Genomic DNA, 20,811 nt, shown 5'->3' with positions numbered 1-20,811 from the left:
CGGATTCGTTGTGAACACATGATGATGGACTTAATTGACGGCTTTGGAAAGTGGAAAATAAATTATTTTTAATTGTTCAAATTTCTTAATAATTTGTGAAATAAAACAGAGTTGTAATTTCAATTTTCAAGCTTTTATAATTGGAGTTAACTCTGGAAACAAAATAAAGTTGGTCTTAATGGCAGTTTTCGAACTTTTGTGGTTAGAGTTATTTATTGACGAAGGTTATTTTGTAAAGTAATTATAATATTAAAAATATCATTTATATAAATTTAAGGAGAAATTATAGTGTTATAAATAATTGGAGGATAAAGGAAAATTAAGATGTTATAAAGAAGTGATTAATCATAATCTAGGATACCAAAATTATCTATCTATTTTGAATAATATAAAGAAGAAAATCAACATTGTTAAAATAAGAACAAATTCTCATGACCATTATAGTGAAAAAGGGCACTAGATAATTATTAAAATATCATCTGTAAAAAGAATTTATTATCTTTGTAACACTAGGAGAATTGAAGATAAAAAACAGTTTTCCTTGGAATGTCATGTGTACACTTGCATTGAATCACAATTTAATTATTTTTTATAACACTGACCATCTTAATCTTTTAACTTATCAAATTATGGTGATATAAAAATACTCTTAAATATTTTCAAGGAAAAAAATAATTTTCAAACATAAAAATAAAATTTTAAAGGGTAATTTTGTAACTTTCCTAAAGTTAAACATAAAAATAAAATTTTAAAGTAAATCAAGTATCTTTTTAAACTTTCTTAAAGTCTAATAAATCAAATTTGATTTGAATGATATTAACTACAACCACCATCACAAACTAGAAATGCTTTGTCCAAAAAACATTGCAAGGTAAAATAACTCTCTTTAAGGACTAAAAGACTACAAAAATTTGGCTTATCAACCTTAGGAGCTATCAAAATAGCTAAACCATAGAAGCTATTGAAATTAACAAAGAGACTGAGCTTGATAATAAACATAACAAAGAGCATAAAATATTATGAAAAGTCTATGAGGAGGTAGAAGCATCCACATCAATGGACAACTAGTAACCTAGATTGTGGTGATGAGGAGTTTCTTTTTCACATAGGATTACTGCTTCTATTTAGCCTAGTTTTTATCCTATGCCTTTGAATTCTACTTGAATCTCATTCATCATACCCAAGATTTCATCTTTTTTCATAATTTCTATAAAGTAACACGCTACCAAATAGTAATTTTAATTACCAATAGAGGTCCACTATATACATATATTGATTTTGTCACCCTTGGGTATGACCAATATCTGGATCCTAGTTAGATATTGTTGTTAAGAACTCTGAATGTGAATGACATTCTCTTTTTTTAATTATACCCTCCTTAATGTACTTGAGGTTTTGCTAAATATCAAGGGAATTTTGTGAATGGAAATGATGAGAAAAAGCTTGGGCATGGGCTTAGGCCTGGAAGCTTCCCTGTGAATTTCTTGTAGGTCTGTATTTGGTTTGGATGAACCAACAGAAATGGACGTCATTGCTTTTGCCACAATATTCTTCATAATCTAGTATAGCTGAACTATGTGCTGAAACTAAGAATGTCTACCTCGAGAATGGCCTAGATCCTGGACCAAGTACTATCAATCCTCTATGTCCAAGTTGGTGTTCTCTTCTTATTGTCTTAACTTCGTTTCCAAACTTGAGATCAGCTGACAGACAGGGGGAAGCGTACTAAGATGGTAAACTTGAGTAGATTCCTGGGTCTTCCCAAAGGTACTACATCGTCCTTGAGCCCTGGGTTGCAGAAGCTGAGATTTCCCAACACCTCGATGTAACAACAGTAAAAACAATAACCGCAGATGACTGGGACACTTATTCCAAGCTGAATGTTGGGCAAGATATCCTAGGGGGTGTTAATTTATGGCTAAGGAAATTGGTAAAGGCAATGGATAAGGCACTAAAAGGAATTTTGGCACATTTATTTATGAAAATAATGGAAATTAGGATAAAAAGGAGGTGAAAGGTTACATGTTGCATGTGGGGAGGAAAATGAAGGAAAATAATGGAAAATGAAGAAAATAGAGGCCTCATTCATAAAAAGGCTTCTGAGGATCAGTTGGTAACCTTTTGATCCAGGTGGTTCCAGAGACACACACAAGACAAAGACGGTTTATGAAAGCTCAAAAACCAAAGTCATCAAAATGTTGTCAAACCAGGACCAGAGCGTAGATCTCGTCATCCTGATTGCGGCAGTGTGAATGGTTCGTCAAATGAGCTCGTATGAGGTAGAACAAGCCAATCAAATTTTTTTTCAAAGTTGGGTTGTGGCCCAGGTTTAAGTGTCCTTCAATTTGACCAGCCCCGAGGCATGAAACCTAGCTCCCGAAATTGGTCAAAATTGTGGCCTCATTAATTTGCCCAATATCCCTTATTTTCTGAAGGTTGGAAAATCTCCTCTATGATTATTAAAATAAAAAAATATATATAGTGTGAAGGTGGGCCACCACCCCCACCACCCCCAAAGCTATTTCATGATAAAATTTATTGTTATAATGCCGACGGGCCATGACCTCCGTAGACCTAACCCCAAACCGCAACTATATTAATGATTAAATGGGCTCGTGGTCTTGACCTCGTCGAACACTCCTCCATACTCCGCATATAGTTATGTATATGGGGTGGGCACGAGCCACCTCCAATGGACCTGGCCCACACCCAATCGATACCAACCGAAACTTCGCTCCAACCAAACGATGACAGGAATAATGATAAGGGTGTCAGCGGGGGACGAACCCGCTCGGCCCACGTGGCCGACCCCAAAGTAAGCGGCCCCATTAATACGGAATCCAGTACCAATGTACCACAACCTTTAATACACCAACAAACGGTACCATGAAACCATACAATGCACTGTTCTGTGGGGAATTATAGGGGCAAGCCGCCCAATGCAAACCCAACCCCCCATTCAAATTGTTTCAGTTAAACAATAAACTATAATATGTTTAAAAAAAGAGGGGCGGAGTTTGACCACCTGACCCCTCCTCAACCATTTACCAATTTTACCAACATGCCAAACTGACTTCATTGAAATATCCGCCGAGAGAAAATTTATATAAACCAAGTTTTTTCAGTGCACCAAGGGGGCAGATGGAGGAACCAGGAGTGGGCACGGAAAACGAGGAAGAATATTATTTTAATTAATTTTTAATGCAGTGGGAACCATGACTGAGCAAAATTTCCAAGAGGGTGAAATTTTTGCAGTGTCCAAATTGGACAAAATTTATGTCGATCTTACACCTCTTAGGAACACGAACCTGATGGCATAGTCAGTTTCCTGATCTAAGCAGCTGATTTGTAGAGGACCCGAAGGAGGGAATCTTTAAGGAACCTAGAGGGAATCTAAAAGATTCCTTATGCCCTAGATTTTCACTTTCTTAGAATTTAGAAATTTGACAGTCGATTTTACACTATTCAACGCCACAAATCTGATGGTGTCTTAAGATTTTTCATTTGATCATTCTATTTTTTGGCCACTTTTCAATGTGGGGTACAGGTGTTAGCATTCATGTGCGAGCAACGATTTCATGAGATTCATTGCCGTGAGATCGATGGCATGAACAGCTTTAGCAGTTTGACATCCTCTTCTTCAGATGGCCCCTAGATGTGAGGTATATGCACTGTGTTCATGTACTTCTTTTGCTATGCATTGTGTTGCATAGATCCATATTTGATGTTGATGTGGGATCTTGTTTCTTACTTGTTTTCATGATTCCTACTTGATTTGATACGAAATCATCTGTGTGATGTACTTGTTGTCATGATTCGTCATGTTATGTTTTATTTGAGATCCATTTCTTGTATGTTGATGGGATACTCATGTTTTCGCCATGTATGTTTCATTGAGATCCCTTTATGCCATGTCAGCGGGATGCTCATTATCATCATGCATAAGTTTGTGTCATATTGATAGGAGTCTTTTGACTGAGAGGTCCTGTAGTGGAACATCTCTTGGAGCCACTCCTACGTGAGGGCATTTTCCTTGTATGCTAGCAACATCACCTCTTATGTACATCATCACTATTGATAGCACTTAATGCAGTGACCTACACCATCTTGACAACGGGGCCCGGAGACGTACTCCCTCCTAGATGAACTCTGTTATCAACGTCTTGAGTTTTATGTTGCTGATGATTGTCATGTTCCTCTTCTTTACAACATGCAGATGTATTCATTTATGTTCTTTTAAAAATGCAATTTAACACATCACGAAAGAAAAAGGTCTTGGAAGGTTCCTTTGTCACACCCAGACCTAGATCACATAGTATTAGAGCGTTCTTTGTGTAGATGTGAATTGCAAGCATGAACAATGGAACGTGCAACCACAGAGGATGAAAAAGTGATGGACGAGACCATGATCAAAATTTCCAAAAGAGTGGAAATAATGTATGAGACTCTACAGAAAGAGACAGAGGAAAAGGAGCGATTGTAGCTTTAGTAGCGAGCCACGGAAGAGGCCCTGGAAGAACTGAAGCACAACAGACATAATATTCAAACAGAGAACGATGAATTGAAAACGCTTCTACATGAAGAGAAAGAGGAAAAACATAGTTTGCTACGACAACTGCAAGCAAAGGATGAGGCCTTGGAAAAGTTTTTGCGTGACCCATGTGAGGTAAAAAGTAGTTCTCTGAATTCATGTTTGTTTCCTGATGATGATTTCACTATTTTTGAAAATCACACCACAAGAATTAGCTCCAAACTGTTGAAGAAAATGGGGCATGAAGGAAAAGGCTTGGGCATTAATGGCCAAGGCATTGTCAATCCCATCAAAGTAGAGGAATTACCATGTCAAACAGGAGTTGGGTATGTCATAAAGGAAGTGGGGGAATGTGCCATGACAGTTAGCAAACCACCAACAACAGATGATGAGCAACCCTCATCATTTCTTCCCAAATTGACAGAGGAGGTAAAAGATGTTGATTTACTTTCGGTTTCGTGTCACATAGTATGATTTTTGTTGGATATTTAGAGATCCCAATTACAGGGACAAACCTGAGAATCCTTACAAGGACGAGGCACGAGGAGGAAGAAATCTTGGTGTTAATAACCAAGGCATAAATCAACCATTGGAGGTTATGTAGAGACCTCAATTTGCAGGCTCGAGATACACTAAAGGAGAATGTTTGAAGGTGTTAGATTCGTCCGAGGCATCATTGAAATTACCGCGGAAAAAGAATGATCAGAAAACATCCCCATCATCCCATGGCAGTTTCCATTGCATGGAAAGAGTTGAGGCAAGCTCTCATTGCCACACTTACACCAAAGACAACAAGGAAAGGTGTAACCACTCTCAACATGCGAATGTTCATTTCGATTATGATCATGTTGTTAATGATGAATGTAAAACATGGCATCGAAAAACATGTACCTTTTGGGGATTACATAACCATACATTTTCTAAGTGTTGGAAAAGAATGGCAACACACAAAAGGATGAGGCATGAAAGACCCTCTCAACAGCAGGTAAAGAAACATGTTAAGCGGATCTGGAGGAAGAAAACCTATTGCAGTCATTGCAATAGAAGTGGCCATCAAAGAGCCACATGTTGGAGGCTTCATCCAGAGCAACACCTTAAAGACAAAGCGTCGGTGCATGAACCAGGTGAAGCAGTTATTCGACAAGCAAAACCGCCACAAGGAGGTGACCCATTCACATTTATAAGTGAAAAATGGTTTCTAGATATGTTGTCTTGTCATGGTTGTGCTTTTGTAAATCATTTGTTACATTTTAAAATGTAAAAGTGATGATGTGTTTTCCATCACTTGTTTGACAACAATGATGTCTGGTATTAATTTGAGTCACATTTTAAACTCTGAAAGTGATGTCGTGTTTCCATCACTTGTCAAGTCAATAGTGTTTGTCGTTACGATTGTAAATCATGTGTTGCAGTGATGATGTGTTTTCCATCACTTGTTGAGGCAACAATGATGTATTGGCCTTGTTTTCGTAGCTAGAGCGTTGCGTCCATCTTGCTGTAAACTTGACCACTGAGTATGTGTTATAAACTCGTGGCATGTGTGGGAAGCTTGGTTCATTAGTTGGTCATGCAAGTCAAGCATGTAAATTTCAAAAAAATGTACTACAGGTTGCAGAGGTGGCAGGTGTCGGCTCATCACTTAAGGCTCCGAAGAACAAAGGTGAAGGAGATGGAAGCGAGGCCTTTCAGGTCGCTTGTGATGTAGAAAAGGTATAGAAAAGTTGCAGATTGTTTTTCATGCTTTTGGAGGACCAAAATCTCCTCAGTGGGGCGGATTGATCCAGGTGGCTCTAGAGGCACACGGGGCAAAGAGGGCTTATGAAAGCTCGGAAACCAAAGTGATCAGAATGTTGTCGAACTATGACCAGAGCGTAGATCTCGTCCTCCTGATTGCAGCGGTGTGAACAGTTCGTCAATCCAATTTCGTATGAGGGAGAACAAGCCAGTGAAAGTTTTGGTCAAAGTTGAGTTGTGGGCACGGTTTAAGTGTTCTACAATTTGACCGACACCGAGGCATGAAACCTAGCTCCTGAAATCGGTCGAAATTGTCGCCTCATTAATTTTCCCAATATACCTTATTTTCTAAGGGTTGGGAAATCTCCTCTATGATTATTAAAATAAAAATATATATATAGTGTGGTGGCGGGCCACCACCCTTGCCAACCCCAAAGCTATTTCATGATAAAATTTATTGTTATAAGGTCGACGGGTCATGAGCCCCGCCGGCCTAACCCCAAACCGCAACTATATTAATGTTTAAATGGGCCAGCGGCCATGACCCTACCGGACCCTCTTCCATACTATGCATATAGTTATGTATATGGGGTGGGCACATGCTACCTCCGGTGGACCTGGCCCACACCCACCCAATACCAAACGAAACTCCGCTCCAAAAAAACGATGGCGGGAATAATGATAAGGGTGCCAACAGGGGTCGAACCCGCCCGGACCACATGGCCGGCCCCCAAGCGGGCAGCCCCATTAATACGAAATCTGGTACCAATGTACCACAACTTTTAATACACCAACAAATGGTACCATGAAGCCATACAACACGCCGTTCCACGGGGAATTATGGGGGCGGGTTTCCCAATGCAGACCCAACCCCCAATTCAAATTGCTTCAGTTAAACAATAAACTATAATATGTTTAAAAAAAGAGGGGCGAGGTTTGACCAGCCAACCCCTCCTCAACCATTTACCAATTTTACCAGCATGCCAGACTGACTTCATTGGAATATCTGCCCGGAGAAAATTTATATAAACGCAGTTTTTTCAGTGCACCAAGGGGGCAGATCGAGGAACCAACAACGAGCATGGAAAACAAGACAGAATATTTTTTTAATTAATTTTTAATGCAGGTGGAATCATGACTGAGCAAAATTTCCAGAAGGGTGAAATTTTTGCAGTGTCCAAATTGGAAAAACTTTATGTCGATCTTACACCTCTCAGCAACATGAACCCGATGGTGCAGTCAGTTCCTGATCTGAGTAGTTGATTTTCAAAGGACTCGGAGGAGGGAATCTTTGAGGAATCCAGGGGGAATCTAAAAGATTCCTTAAGCCCCAAATTTTCACTTTCTCAGAATTCAGAAATTTGACAGTCAATTTTGCACTAATCGACACCACAAATATGATGGTGTGTTCAGATTTTTTGTTTGCGCATTCTATTTTTTGGCCACTTTTCAATGTGGAGTGCAGGTGTCAACATTCATGTGTGAGTAGCCATTTCATGAGATTCAATGCTGTGGGATCGATGGCACAAACAACTTCAGCAGTTTGACGTCCTCTTCTTCAGATGGCCCTTAGATGTGAGGTATATGCAGTGTGTTCATGTACTTCTTTTGCTATGCATTATGATGCACAGATCCCTGTCTGATGTTGATGTGGGATCTTGTTTCTTACTCGTTTTCATGATTCCTACTTGATGTGGTACAGAATCATCTGTGTGACGTACTTGTTGTCATGATTCATCATGTTGTGTTTTATTCGAGATCCCTTTCTTGTATGTTGATGGGATACTCATGTTGTTGCCATGTATGTTTTCATTGAGATCCCTTTATCCCATGTCAGTGGGATGCTCATTATCATCATGCATGAGTTTGTGTCATACTGATAGGAGTCTTTTGAATGAGATTTGCTGTAGTGGAACATCTCTTGGAGCCACTCCTGCGTGAGGGCATTTTCCTTGTATGTTAGCAACATCACCTCTTATGTACATCATCATTATTGACAACACTTAATGTAGAGGCCTACAGGTCTGGAGATGTAGTCCCTCCTAGATGAACTCTGTTATCAACATCTTGAGTTTCATGTTGCTGATGATTGTCATGTTCCTCTTCCTTACATCATGCAAATGTATTCATTTATGTTCTTTTAGAAATGCAATTTAACACATCACGGAAGTAAAAGGTTTTGGAAGGGTCCTTTTTCACACCCAGACCTGGATCAAGTGATATCAGAGCAGTCTTTGCGTGGATGTGAATTGCAAGCATGAACAATAGCACATGCAACAACATAGGATGAAAAAGCAATGTACGAGACCATGCTTAAAATTTCCAAAAGAGTGGAAATAATGTATGAAACTCTATAGAAAGAGACAGAGGAAAATGAGCGATTGCAGCTTCAATTTTGAGCCATGGAAGAGGCCCTAGATTAACTGAAGCACAACAAACATAATATTCAATAGAGAAAGATGAATTGAAGACGCTTCTACATGAAGAGAAAGAGGAAAAGAATAGTTTGCTACGACAGCTGCAAGCAAAGGACAAGGCCTTAGAAAAGTTGCAGCGTGACCCATGTGAGGTAAAAGGTAGTTCTCCGAATTCATTTATGTTTTCTGATGATGATTTCGCTGCTTTTGAAAATTTCACCACAGGAATTGGCTCCAAACTATTGAATAAAATCGCGTATGAAGGAAAAAGCTTGGGCATTAATGGCCAAGGCATTGTCAATCCCATCAAAGTAGAGGAATTACTGTGTCAAACATGACTTGGGTATGTCAGAAAGGAAGTGGGGGAATGCGCCATGACAATTAGCGAACCACCAACAAGAGATGATGATTAACCCTCATCAGTGCTTTCCAAATCGACAGAGGAGGTAAAAGATGTTGATTTACTTTCGGTTTCGTCATCACAAATTATGATTTTTGTTGGATATTTGGAGATCCCAATTAGAGGGACAAACATGAGGCTCCTTACAAGGATGAGGCACGAGGAGGAAGAAAAACTTGGTGCTAATAACCAAGGCATAACTCAACCATTGGAGGTTATGCAGAGACCTCAATTTGCAGGCTCGAGATACACTAAAGGAGAATGCTCGAAGGTGTCAGATTCGTCTAAGGCATTGTTGAAATCGCCAAGGAAGAAGAATGATGGGAAAATACCCCCATCATCCCATGGTAGTTTCCATTGCGGGGAATGAGCTGAGACAAGCTCTCATTTCCATACTTACACCAAAGACAACAAGGAAAGGTATAACCACTCTCGACATGCAAATGTTAATTTCGATTATGATCATGTTATTAATGATGAACGTAAAACATGGCATCGTAAAACATGTACCTTTTGTGGATTACATAACCATAAATTTTCTAAGTGTTGGAAAAGAATGGCAGCACACAAAAGGATGAGGCATGAAAGACCCTCTCAACAGCAGGTAAAGAAACATGTTAAGAAGATCTGGAGGAAGAAAACCTATTGCAGTCATTGCGACAGAAGTGGCCATCAAAGAGCCACATGTTGGAGGCTCCATCCAGAGTAGTGCCTTAAAGACAAAGTGTCGGTGCATGAACCAGGTGAAGCAGTTGTTCGACAAGCAAAACCGCCACAAGGAGGTGACCCATTCACATTGATAAGTGAAAAATGGTTTCTAGATATGTTGTCTTGTCATGGTCGTGCTTTTGTAAATCATTTGTTGCATTTTAAAATGTAAAAGTGATGATGTGTTTTCCATCACTTGTTTAGCAACAATGATGTTTGGTATTATTTTGACTCACATTTTAAACTCTGAAAGTGATGTCATGTTTCCATCACTTGTCAAGACAATAGTTTTTGGCAGTACAATTTTAAATCATGTGTTGCAATGATGATGTGTTTTCCATCTCTTGTTGAAGTAACAATGATATGTCGGCCTTGTTTTTGTAGTTGGAGTGTTGCATCCATCTTGATGTAAACTTTACCACCGAGTATGTGTTATAAACTCGTGGCAAGTGTGGGATGCTTGGGTCATTAGTTGGTCATGCAAGTCAAGCATATAAATTTCAAAACAATGTACTACAGGCTGCAGAGGTGGCAGGTGTCGGCTCATTGCTTAAGGCTTCGAAGAACAAAGGTGAAGGAGATGGAAGTGAGGCCTTTTAGGATGCTTGTGATGTAGACAAGGTACATAAAAGTTGCATATTGTTTTTCATGCTTTTGGAGGACCAAAAGCTCCTCAATGGGGAGGATTGATCCAGGTGGCTCCAGAGACACACACAGGACAAAGAGGGCTTATGAAAGCTCGAAAACCAAAGTGATCAGAATGTTGTCAAGCCGGGACCAGAGCATAGATCTCATCATCCTGATCACAACAGTGTGAATGGTTTGTCAATCCAAGCTCGTATGAGGGAGAAAAATCCAGTCAAATTTTTGGTCAAAGTTGGGCCGTGAGCCCGATTTAAGTGTCCTACAATTTGACTGACCCCGAGGCATGAAACCTAGCTCCCGAAATCGGTCGAAATTGTGGCCTCGTTAATTTTCCCAATATCCCTCATTTTCTAAAGGTTGGAAAATCTCCTCTATGTTTATTAAAACAATATATATATATATATATATATATATATATATATATATATATATATAGCGTGGTGGCAGGCCACCATCCCCGCCACCCCCAAAGATATTTCATGAAAAAATTTATTGTTATAAGGTTGACGGGCCTGTTGGCATTATGATATAGGTGTTGTCCTTGATGGAAACTCACTCAGAGGTATGATACAAGTGTTATCCTTGATGGGAACTCACTTAGATGACAGATCATAGTGCAGCAGGTCAAGAGCAAAGAATTAATGATCAGAGAGAGGTATATGTAGGTTCCCGTTGACCAAGCCGTGTATACACGCGGGTTAGCAGAACAAAAGGCACGTATGCGTATAAGGTCAAGAGCAAAGAATTAATGATCAGAGAGAGGTATACGTAGGTTCTCGTTGACCAAGCCGTGTATACACGCGGGTTAGCAAAACAAAAGGTGCATATGCGTATACACGCACTTTCACGCAAGGAAAGGCGCATACATGTTGGAAAACTAAGTTTGGTCCATGGTATTTGGTTCGAAGTGTTGACCCTAGGTATTCGGTCCAAGGTATTGTTTCTACATGGTTTTGGACCATGGTACTGAGAGAGGCCTAAACCTATATAAGGAGAAGATCATTAGGCAAAGAAGGGCAAGTGTGCAAGGATTGAATATCTGATGAACTGTGAGATCTATTATGTTGGTTATGGGTTTGTGATGCTTTGCTTGATCTGAATCAAGGATGCACCTATGCGGTTGATGAAGGATGATGGATCGGGATCATAAGGCTTGGAATGTATTATCATTATGTGGTTTGATCATGGATAGATTAGATCTGAATTATTGATGCATGTTTTATTGTATGAATGTTATGATCTAGGTATGACTCATGTCTGAAATAGTCGCAAGGTTATGAGTAAAGAATTGCAGATTTGTACGGGGGTTGGCTTTGGTAAAAGCACGTATGTACGCCGGTTTGATTCATCGTAGTAGCGTATACATTATGAGATATGATATTTAAAGTTGCAGTTGGATTTGGTTGTTATTGCAGAGTTCTATTCTGTGTTCTGGTGACTGTGTTGTTGACAGGGTTTCAGTCTTTCAGTCTTGGGTGATTTAGAGATCGATGATGCAGGTGTAGTTGATGGGTGTTTTGCAGTGGTGATTGATTTTGTGCTTCAATGTTGTTTATGGGTCCAGTATGAAAATTGGATGAAACGTGGCCCTTAGATTATGGTGTTGTGCTTCAGGAGTATCCAGTATGAAAATTTATGAAACATGGTCCCTGGAGAAAGAGAGAAGATTGTAGCCTTCTGTAGGCCGGCGCCTACGTACTGGTAAATATATCGGCCAGTACAAGAGCTAGGGGGTTGTAGCTCCCTTCCAGGAGCAGCTGAAAAACGAGTGAAGGTTGGAGCCTTCAGTAGGTCGACGCCTATGTACTAGCAAATGGATCAGCTAGTACAAGAGCTAAGGGGGTTGTAGCTCCCTTCCAGTAGAAACTAGAAAACAAGAGAAGTTTGTAGCCTTCTGCAGGTAGAAGCCTGCGTACTAGTATAAGACTGCTCTAGTACAAAAATATTGTAAAACGAAGTTTCTTATTAAAGAAAGATAGAGACGAATTGCAACAGGTAGTTTTCACCCACATTGGGTTTCCACCTTATATCATGGTGTTCATGTGTGTTTCTTATGTGTGATGATCTGTTGTGTTTTTACTGCACCTATTTACTGTTCATATGGTTAATAATGTTTTGATGCACTCATTGAAGATCAACTAACTAAATCATAAGTTTACTAGATATACGCTAGTTGCATTAAACACAGTTGCATATACATGCGGGTTCCCTTAACAGAAGTAGCGTATATGTATCTGTGTATGAAAATGAAAATGTGTTTGATTTGATAATACTGATTCACCCCCCCCTCCCCCTCTCAGTATTATTTCCAACAGGGCCATGAGCCCCGCCGGCCTAACCCCAAACCGCAACTATATTAATGTTTAAATGGGTCGACAGCCATGACCCTGTCGGACCCTCCTCCATACTCTGCATATAGTTATGTATATGGGGTGGGCGCGGACCACCTCTAGTGGACCCTGCCCACACCTAACCAATACAACCGAAACTCCACTCCAACCAAATGATGATGGGAATAATGATAAGGGTGTCGGCAGGGGTCGAACTCACCTGGCCCGCGTGGCTGGCACCAAGCGGGCAACCCCATTAATACAGATTCTAGTACCAACATACCACAACCTTTAATACACCAACAAACGGTACCATGAAGCCATATAATGCGTCGTTCTGTGGGGAATTGTGGGGGCGGGCCACCTAATGCAGACCCAAACCCCCATTCAAATTGTTTCAGTTAAACAATAAACTATAATATGTTTAAAAAAATAGGGGCAGGGTTTGGCCACCCGACCCCTCCTCAACCATTTACCAAATTTACGAACATGCCAAGCTGACTTCATTGGAATATCCGCCCGAAGAAAATTTATATAAACCTAGTTTTTTCAGTGCACCAGGGGGTAGATGGAGGAACCAGGAGCGGGCATGAAAAACGAGGCAGATTATTTTTTTTAATTAATTTTTAATGCAGGGGGGACCATGACTGACCAAAATTTCCAAGAGGGTGAAATTTTTGCAGTGTCCAAATTGGAAAAACTTTATGTCGATCTTACACCTCTCAGCGACATGAACCCGATGGCGTAGTCAGTTTCCTGATTTTAGCAGCCAATTTTCAGAGGACCCGAAGGAGGGAATCTTTGAGGAATCTAAGGGGAATCTAAAAGATTCCTTAAGCCCCAAATTTTCACTTTCTCAGAATTCAGAAATTTGACAATCGATTTTGCACTATTTGATGCCACAAATATGATGGTGTGTTCAGATTTTTCATTCTCTCATTCTATTTTTCAGCCACTTTTCAATGTGGAGTGTAGGTATCAGCATTCATGTGCGAGAAACCATTTCACGAGATTCAATGCCATGAGATCGATGGCACGAACAGCTTCAGCAGTTTGACATCCTCTTCTTCAGATGGCCCCTAGATGTGAGGTGTGTTCATGTGATTCTTTTGCTATGCATTGTGCTACACAGATCCCTGTTTTATGTTGATGTGGGATCTTGTTTCTTACTCGTTTTCATGATTCCTGCTTGATGTGATATGAAATCATCTGTGTGATGTACTTGTTTTCATGATTCGTCATGTTGTGTTTTATTCGAGATCTGTTTCTTGTATGTTGATGGGATACTCATGTTGTAGTCATGTATGTTTGCATTAAGATCTCTTTATGCCATGTTGGCGGGATGCTCATTATCATCATGCATGAGTTTGTGTATTGATAGGAGTCTTTTGACTGAGTTTGGGTTGAGTTATTAGTCCTAGATCCTTGGTTGGACAAATTCTCTGGAGCCCTTGGTGGGTTGAGTTACTAGTGCTGGAGCCTTGGTTGGACAAACACTCTAGATACCGACGACAACTGTCTTGAGTTACTAGCCTAGATCCTTAGTTGGAAAAAATGCTTTGGAGCCCTAGATGGCTAGGACAGAGACCGATCTGGTGATGGTTTTGGCGATATCTAACCATGAGGTGGAATCACTATTTGATGGGTTGAGATGGATGGCCTTTGGAAGCCCTGGATGAGTTTTGATTGATGTGTTCTATGAGATCCCACATTCATTCTTGAAATATGGCACAAGGGTGAATGGATGAAGAGAGATTTGGCTCAGCCATTCTACGGTTGTGTGGAACATGGTAGTCCCATCTCCAGTTGGTTCATTGCATTCGTTAATGAGAAATCCATTCCCTTGATTTTCATGTGTAAAGGTACTGATGTATTTATGGATTTTATGGCTAATATGTTTATTGTATTCATGTTCCTATTATGTTGGTTATATGCATATTTTATGACATCAGTTATGTATGACTCTCAACATGTTTTTACTTGTATGTGAATGGATAATGTGTCTATGACCTAATAGATGATAATGCAACAAATGGCATGAGGGAACAATGGTTCATAGCAATTCTCAGATAAGTATGAGATCCATACACTTAATTATGTTGTTTACACTTGTAGATTACATGTCGATGATATGTTTGAAGAAATGCCTGTCATGGCGAGTTGGTATCTAGTCAAGGTATTGAACAAGTATTTTCTTTAATGTTGTCATTTCCATCTTAATTTATCAATCTGAAGAGATGGTTCAGTTCTAGGTAGTGACTTGGACTCTGGGCTTGAAAAAGTGGCTCAATTCCTGAAGTCGTTGGCATAGCACTGACAATTTTGGGAGTCACTGGCAAGCAGGCCTATGCGAGTGACTTTAGGTTGCTGGTTGCTCCCTTGCCCATAGCATGAGAGAGACTATGGCTGAAGAGACCTAAAACAATAGTGGGACGTAGGGACAGGCTATATGAGTGGTTGACTTGTCCTTTGAGGGTTCTGTTGATGATGTTCGATGTCTGTATGGTGTGTTTCCATTGGTTCCAATTCCTTAAGGTGACTTAGGAGGTCGAATAATATCATAGTGGCCTCCTGTCACATGTTTACCTTAGCTGGCTGTTTGCTTGGGTAGATGTGGGAGGAGGGTGTTACACTCGACCACGACCTCTGCTCCGGCTTTGAGCTTGACCAGTGACCCCCCCGTTCTATGTTCCCTTTGCGAGAGGAGGGTTGAGCCATAGGGTTTGACTTGCAGAACGTACGAGAGTGCACTAAACTAAAAAATGAGAGCCACAACTCCTAATGTTTAGGAGATCGCTTGAACTAGTAACCAGCTTGCACAGAAGCAACCTGGCAGAAAATATTTACAAGACCAGAAGTGGTGTATCCATGAAAATATAAAGAGACATAAGACAACATAATAGTAAGCAAGTGACTCAGAAAACCAAGTATACTTCACAGATTTGACCCAGCCCCGACACAACGGGTTGTCTTTGTTTGCCTTTGATGCCCAGTAACCCTTTGAGATCAGGGTTACCTGCCATACATGGTAGTTATTCTTACAAATTCTCCATACCGCTTCAAGCAACTGATTCATCATTAAGGAAATGATTTGGAAAAAATCCCATAAACTTAGAACACTGGATAAAGCCCCAACATTATTTTCCACTTGAGGACATTACAGAGTTTCCACCTCATAGGGAGGTAAACTTTTCAATTGATTTGGTGCCAGGGGCAACTCCAACATTGAAAACACCTTACGGGATGAACACACCTGAGTTGGTTAAGTTAAAGTTGCAGTTGAAGGAGATGTTGGACAAGGGATACAATAGGCCAAGTGTATCACTGTGGGGCACACCGGTTTTGTTTGTGAGTAAGAAAGATGGTACCCTTAGATTATACATTGATTACAGGAAGTTGAACAAAATGACTATCAAGAACAGGTACCCTTTGCCGATGATTTATGACTTGTTCGATCAGTTGAAGGGAGCAACGATGTTCTCGAAGATTGACTTGAGATCTGGATACCATCAGGTACGCATAAAAGAGGACAACATATACAAGACTGCGTTAAGGACCAACTATGGGCATTATGAGTTTGTTTGGTTCCATTTGGATTAACTAATGCTCTAACTATGTTCATGTGTTTGATAAATAGTGTGTTGCGTCCATATTTGGATAAGTTTGTTATTGTGTTCATTGATGATATACTGGTGTTATCTAAGAATGTGGAAGAGCATGTTGAGCACTTAGCAACAATGTTAAGGTTGTTGAGAGAGCATCAATTGTATGCTAAGATTATCAAATGCAACTTTTTTTATACCACGGTAGACTACTTGGGACACATTATCTCCAAGGAGTACATTGCAGTAGATCCAGAGAAGATAAGGGCCATCATGGAGTGGGTAACTCCTAAGAATGTAGATGAGGTGAGATTTTTCATAGGTTTGGTAGGATATTACAGGAGGTTCATCAGGAACTTCTCACAGATTGCTTATCCCATTACATCATTACAAAGGAAAGGTAATAAGTTCAAATGGATTGAAGAGTGTGAGGCTAGCTTTGAGCAGCTTAAGCATTTGTTGACACATGCACTAATACTACACATTGTAGATCTGAATAAGGAATTTGTGGTATCCACATATTCTTGCAAGAGACAGCTTGGTGGAGTCCTTATGCAGGATGGATAGGTGGTATGTTATGAGTCTCAGAAACTAAACAAACATGAGCATAACTATCCCACACATGATCTCAAGTTAGTAGCGATGACACATGCATTAAATATGTGGAGGCACAATCTTCTTGGCAGACGATTTGTGCTTATGAGTGATCCCATTGGTTTGAGGTATTTGTTTAACCAGCCGAATCTGAATTCCAGGCAGGCTAGATGGTTGACCACAATCAGCGAGTTTGACTTTGAGATCACGTATATCAAAGGCAAGGAGAACCGAGTGGCAAATTCTCGTAGCAAGTGGGTACAGGTGAATCACTTGATAGTTATGAAATCTTATGGGATAGATTTGCAGGATAAGATCTTGCAGGCATGACAACATGATGTCAGATATATGGAGATTGTGCACATGTTGTTGCAAGGTGATAGTATAGGTACATGTACAGGTCATGGTATAGGTACAGGTGAAGGTACATGTAGTGGTACATATATAGATACATGTGGCAGTAAAGGTACACATAGGTATAGGTGCAGGTGCACAGGACTTGAATTATTGTCTTACGGCAGATGGATTGGTCAGGTTTTGAGATAGGATATATGTGTCGGATAGCAGTGAGCTCAAGAAGGTGAGCTTGAGGGAGTTTCATGTGAAACCATATTCAGGTAACCCAGGTTATCAGAAGACACTCACGACGATGAAAAGATATTACTATTGGCTGATTCTAAAGAGGGATGCAACAGAGTTTGTGGCTAGATGTTTCAACTATTTGCGAGTGAAGGAAAAGTGTAAACATCCAGGTGGATTGCTACAACCGATCGCTATCCTAGAGTGGAAATGGGAGATAATTTCCATGGATTTCATCACAGGGTTGCCGAAGATAGTGAAGCAACATGATTCCATCATGGTCATGGTGGATAGGTTAACAAACGTTGCACACTTTGTTCCAGTGAAGTCTAGATTCTCAACTAGTGATGTGGCACAAGTATTCATCCGAGACGTGGTTAGACTACATGGTGTCTCGAAGAGATTGTGTCACACAGAGATGCGAAGTTCACTTTCAAGTTTTGGAAGGAGTTATTTGTAGGTTTTAGCACCGAGTTGACCTTCAGCGCAACTTATCATCTGTAGACAGATGGACAGACATAGAGGGTCAACAGGATATTGGAGGACATGTTGAGGATGTATATGATGCATTAGCAGAGGAAGTGTGAAAATCATCTCCCTTTGGTCGAGTTTGAATACAAAAATGGTTATCGGGCATTATATGGGCAGAGTTGTAACACTCCTATTAGTTGGAGTGATCTGGTTAACAGGACATTGATTGTACAAGATATGTTGGCAGACATGCAGCAGGAGATGCAGGTGATCAAGAAGAATCTCAAGGCAGAACAGGATAGGTAAAAGAGTTATGCAGAAAAGAGTAGGTTTTTCAAGGAGTTCCATGTTGGGGAACAAGTGTAGTTTCACATAAAACCAAATAAGAGCTCCTTGCAGATTGGATCATGTGCCAAGTTGGCACCATGATTTTGTGGACCCTTCAGTATCGTTGAGAGGATTGGGCTAGTTGCCTATCGACTTTCACTGCCTCCAACAATGAAATTCCATGATGTTTTCTATGTCTCATTGCTTAAGAAGTATGTTAAAGATGTTGATCATGTGATTGACTGGTCTGTATTGCAGTTGGAACCAGATGGAGAATTCCAGTCGGAGCCTCATTGTATATTGCAGAAAAATCTGCTCATGTTCCGAAACCGAGCAATAAAGCAAGTTAAAGTGCAATGCAAGCACTTTGGGCCCAATGAAACTACATGAGAGATGGTGGATCAGATGCTGGTTATGTATCTTTCCTTATTTGTTGGCTGAGGCAAAGCAACTTGATATGGTGGTTTGGTGATTTCGTATGGTGGCTTGGTAGTTGCTTTATGGTGGTTTAATATTTTCTTATGATGGCTTGGTATATACTTCATGGTGATTTAGTATTTGTTTATGATTTATGGTGATCGATATATGCTTTATGATGGTTGATATATGCTATATGATGTTTTGATATATATGCTCATATATGATGTTAGTATATGTTTGATATATGTTTTGATATGTGATTTTGCATATGTTTTGGTATATATATTTTGATGTCGATGTTGTTATATGCACACTTGTGTATGGATGTAAATATCATAACGAGTTGTGTTATAAAGCTCCACTATGCAGTATGGGTCTTATGTTATTATGAAATCATGTGGTTATGTTATCATGATGTTATGATGTCATATGAGTTAGTGGTACTCAACAAGATGATCATTGCAAATATCGTAATGAGTTGTGTTATAAAGCTCCACTATGTGGTATGTTATTTTGGTATCATGATCTTATGTCTTGAGTAGGTCTTTCAATGTAAATACATCATCGAGTTGTGTTATAAATCTCCATAAGCATTATGTCTTCTTTCAAGTGGTTGCTGAGGTATAAGTGTGAATGAACAATGAAGACGGTGTCCCCCAAGGGGGAGGGTTCTTCCCTGGTGAAAATTCCATGTAATAAATGTTAAAAACAATAACCACAGATGACGAAGACACTTATTCCAAGCTGAATGTTGGGAAAAACATCCTGGGGGTGTTCATTTGGTTGTTTATGGCTAAGGAAATTGGCAAAGACAATGGTTAAGGCATTAAAAGGCATTTTAGCACATTTATTTAAGAAAGTAATGGAAATTAGGAGAAAAAGGAGGTGAAAGGTCACAAGTTGCATGTGAGGAGGAAAATGAAGGAAAATAATGGAAAATAAAGAAAATAGAGGCCTCATTCATAAAAAGGCTTCTGAGGATCAGTTGGTAACCTTTTGTCAGTTCAACGTTGAAGCCCTCTCTTATTATTCTCTTTCTCATACTCTTGGATACTTAGAGTTTTCTTGGAGCACTCTTGGAGGGTGTGGCATACTTGGATTCTTGGAGCAAGAAGGCATCGACATCAAGAACTACAACAAATTTTCTTGCGGGTACCAAGTTGCATCTATGATTTCTTCGCTAGTTTGGACATGCATGACATATGCATGTGGATTATTGGTCATGATCTGTCATTGGCATGGAGGATTGCCTAGGTTGTTAGTGGATTGCCTAGGCTTGCCATTTGTTGAATACCCATGGTGTTTGTGGGTTTATTTTCATTGTTTTGTTTTGGTTGGTTCTCATGTTTCCTTAGCTTGGGTTGAGTTACTAGTTCCTGGAGCCTTGGTTGGACAAATGCTTTGGAGCCCTGTAACAACTTGGGTTGAGTTATTAGTGCTCGAGCCTTGGTTGGACAAACGCTCTAGAGCCCTTGGTGGGTTGAGTTACTAGCCCTGAAGCCTTGGTTGGGAAAATGCTCTGGAGCCCTTGGTGGGTTGAGTTATTAGCCCTGAAGCCTTGGTTGGACAAACGCTCTGGAGCCCAGCGACAACTGCAGGTTGAGTTACTAGTCTTGGAGCCTTGGTTGGAACAAGTGCTCTATAACCCTGGATGGCTAAGATGGAGACTGATCTAGTGATGGTTTTGGTGATGTCTATCCGTGAGGTGGAATCACTGTTTGATGGGTTGAGGTGGATGGCCTCTGGAAGCCTTGGATGATTTTTTATTGATGTGTTATATGAGATCCCACATTCATGCTTGGAATATGGCATGAGGGTGAATGGCTAAAGAGAGATTTGGCTTAGCCATTCTATGGTCGGGTGGAACGTGGTAGTCCCATCTGTGGTTAGTACATTGCATTCATTAATGAGAAATCCATTCCCTTGATTTTCATGTGTAAAGGTACTGATGTATTTATGGATTTGATGATTGATATGTTTATTGTATTTATGTTCCTATTATGTTGGTTATATGCACATTTTATGACATCAGCTATGTATGGCTCTCAGCACG

The sequence above is a fragment of the Pinus tabuliformis genome, chromosome 9 (assembly GCF_031772625.1).
Source record: "Pinus tabuliformis cultivar Carrire ecotype Pingquan chromosome 9, CPIR1, whole genome shotgun sequence".
Lineage (NCBI taxonomy): Eukaryota > Viridiplantae > Streptophyta > Pinopsida > Pinales > Pinaceae > Pinus > Pinus tabuliformis.
This window is presented reverse-complemented; position numbering follows the sequence as displayed.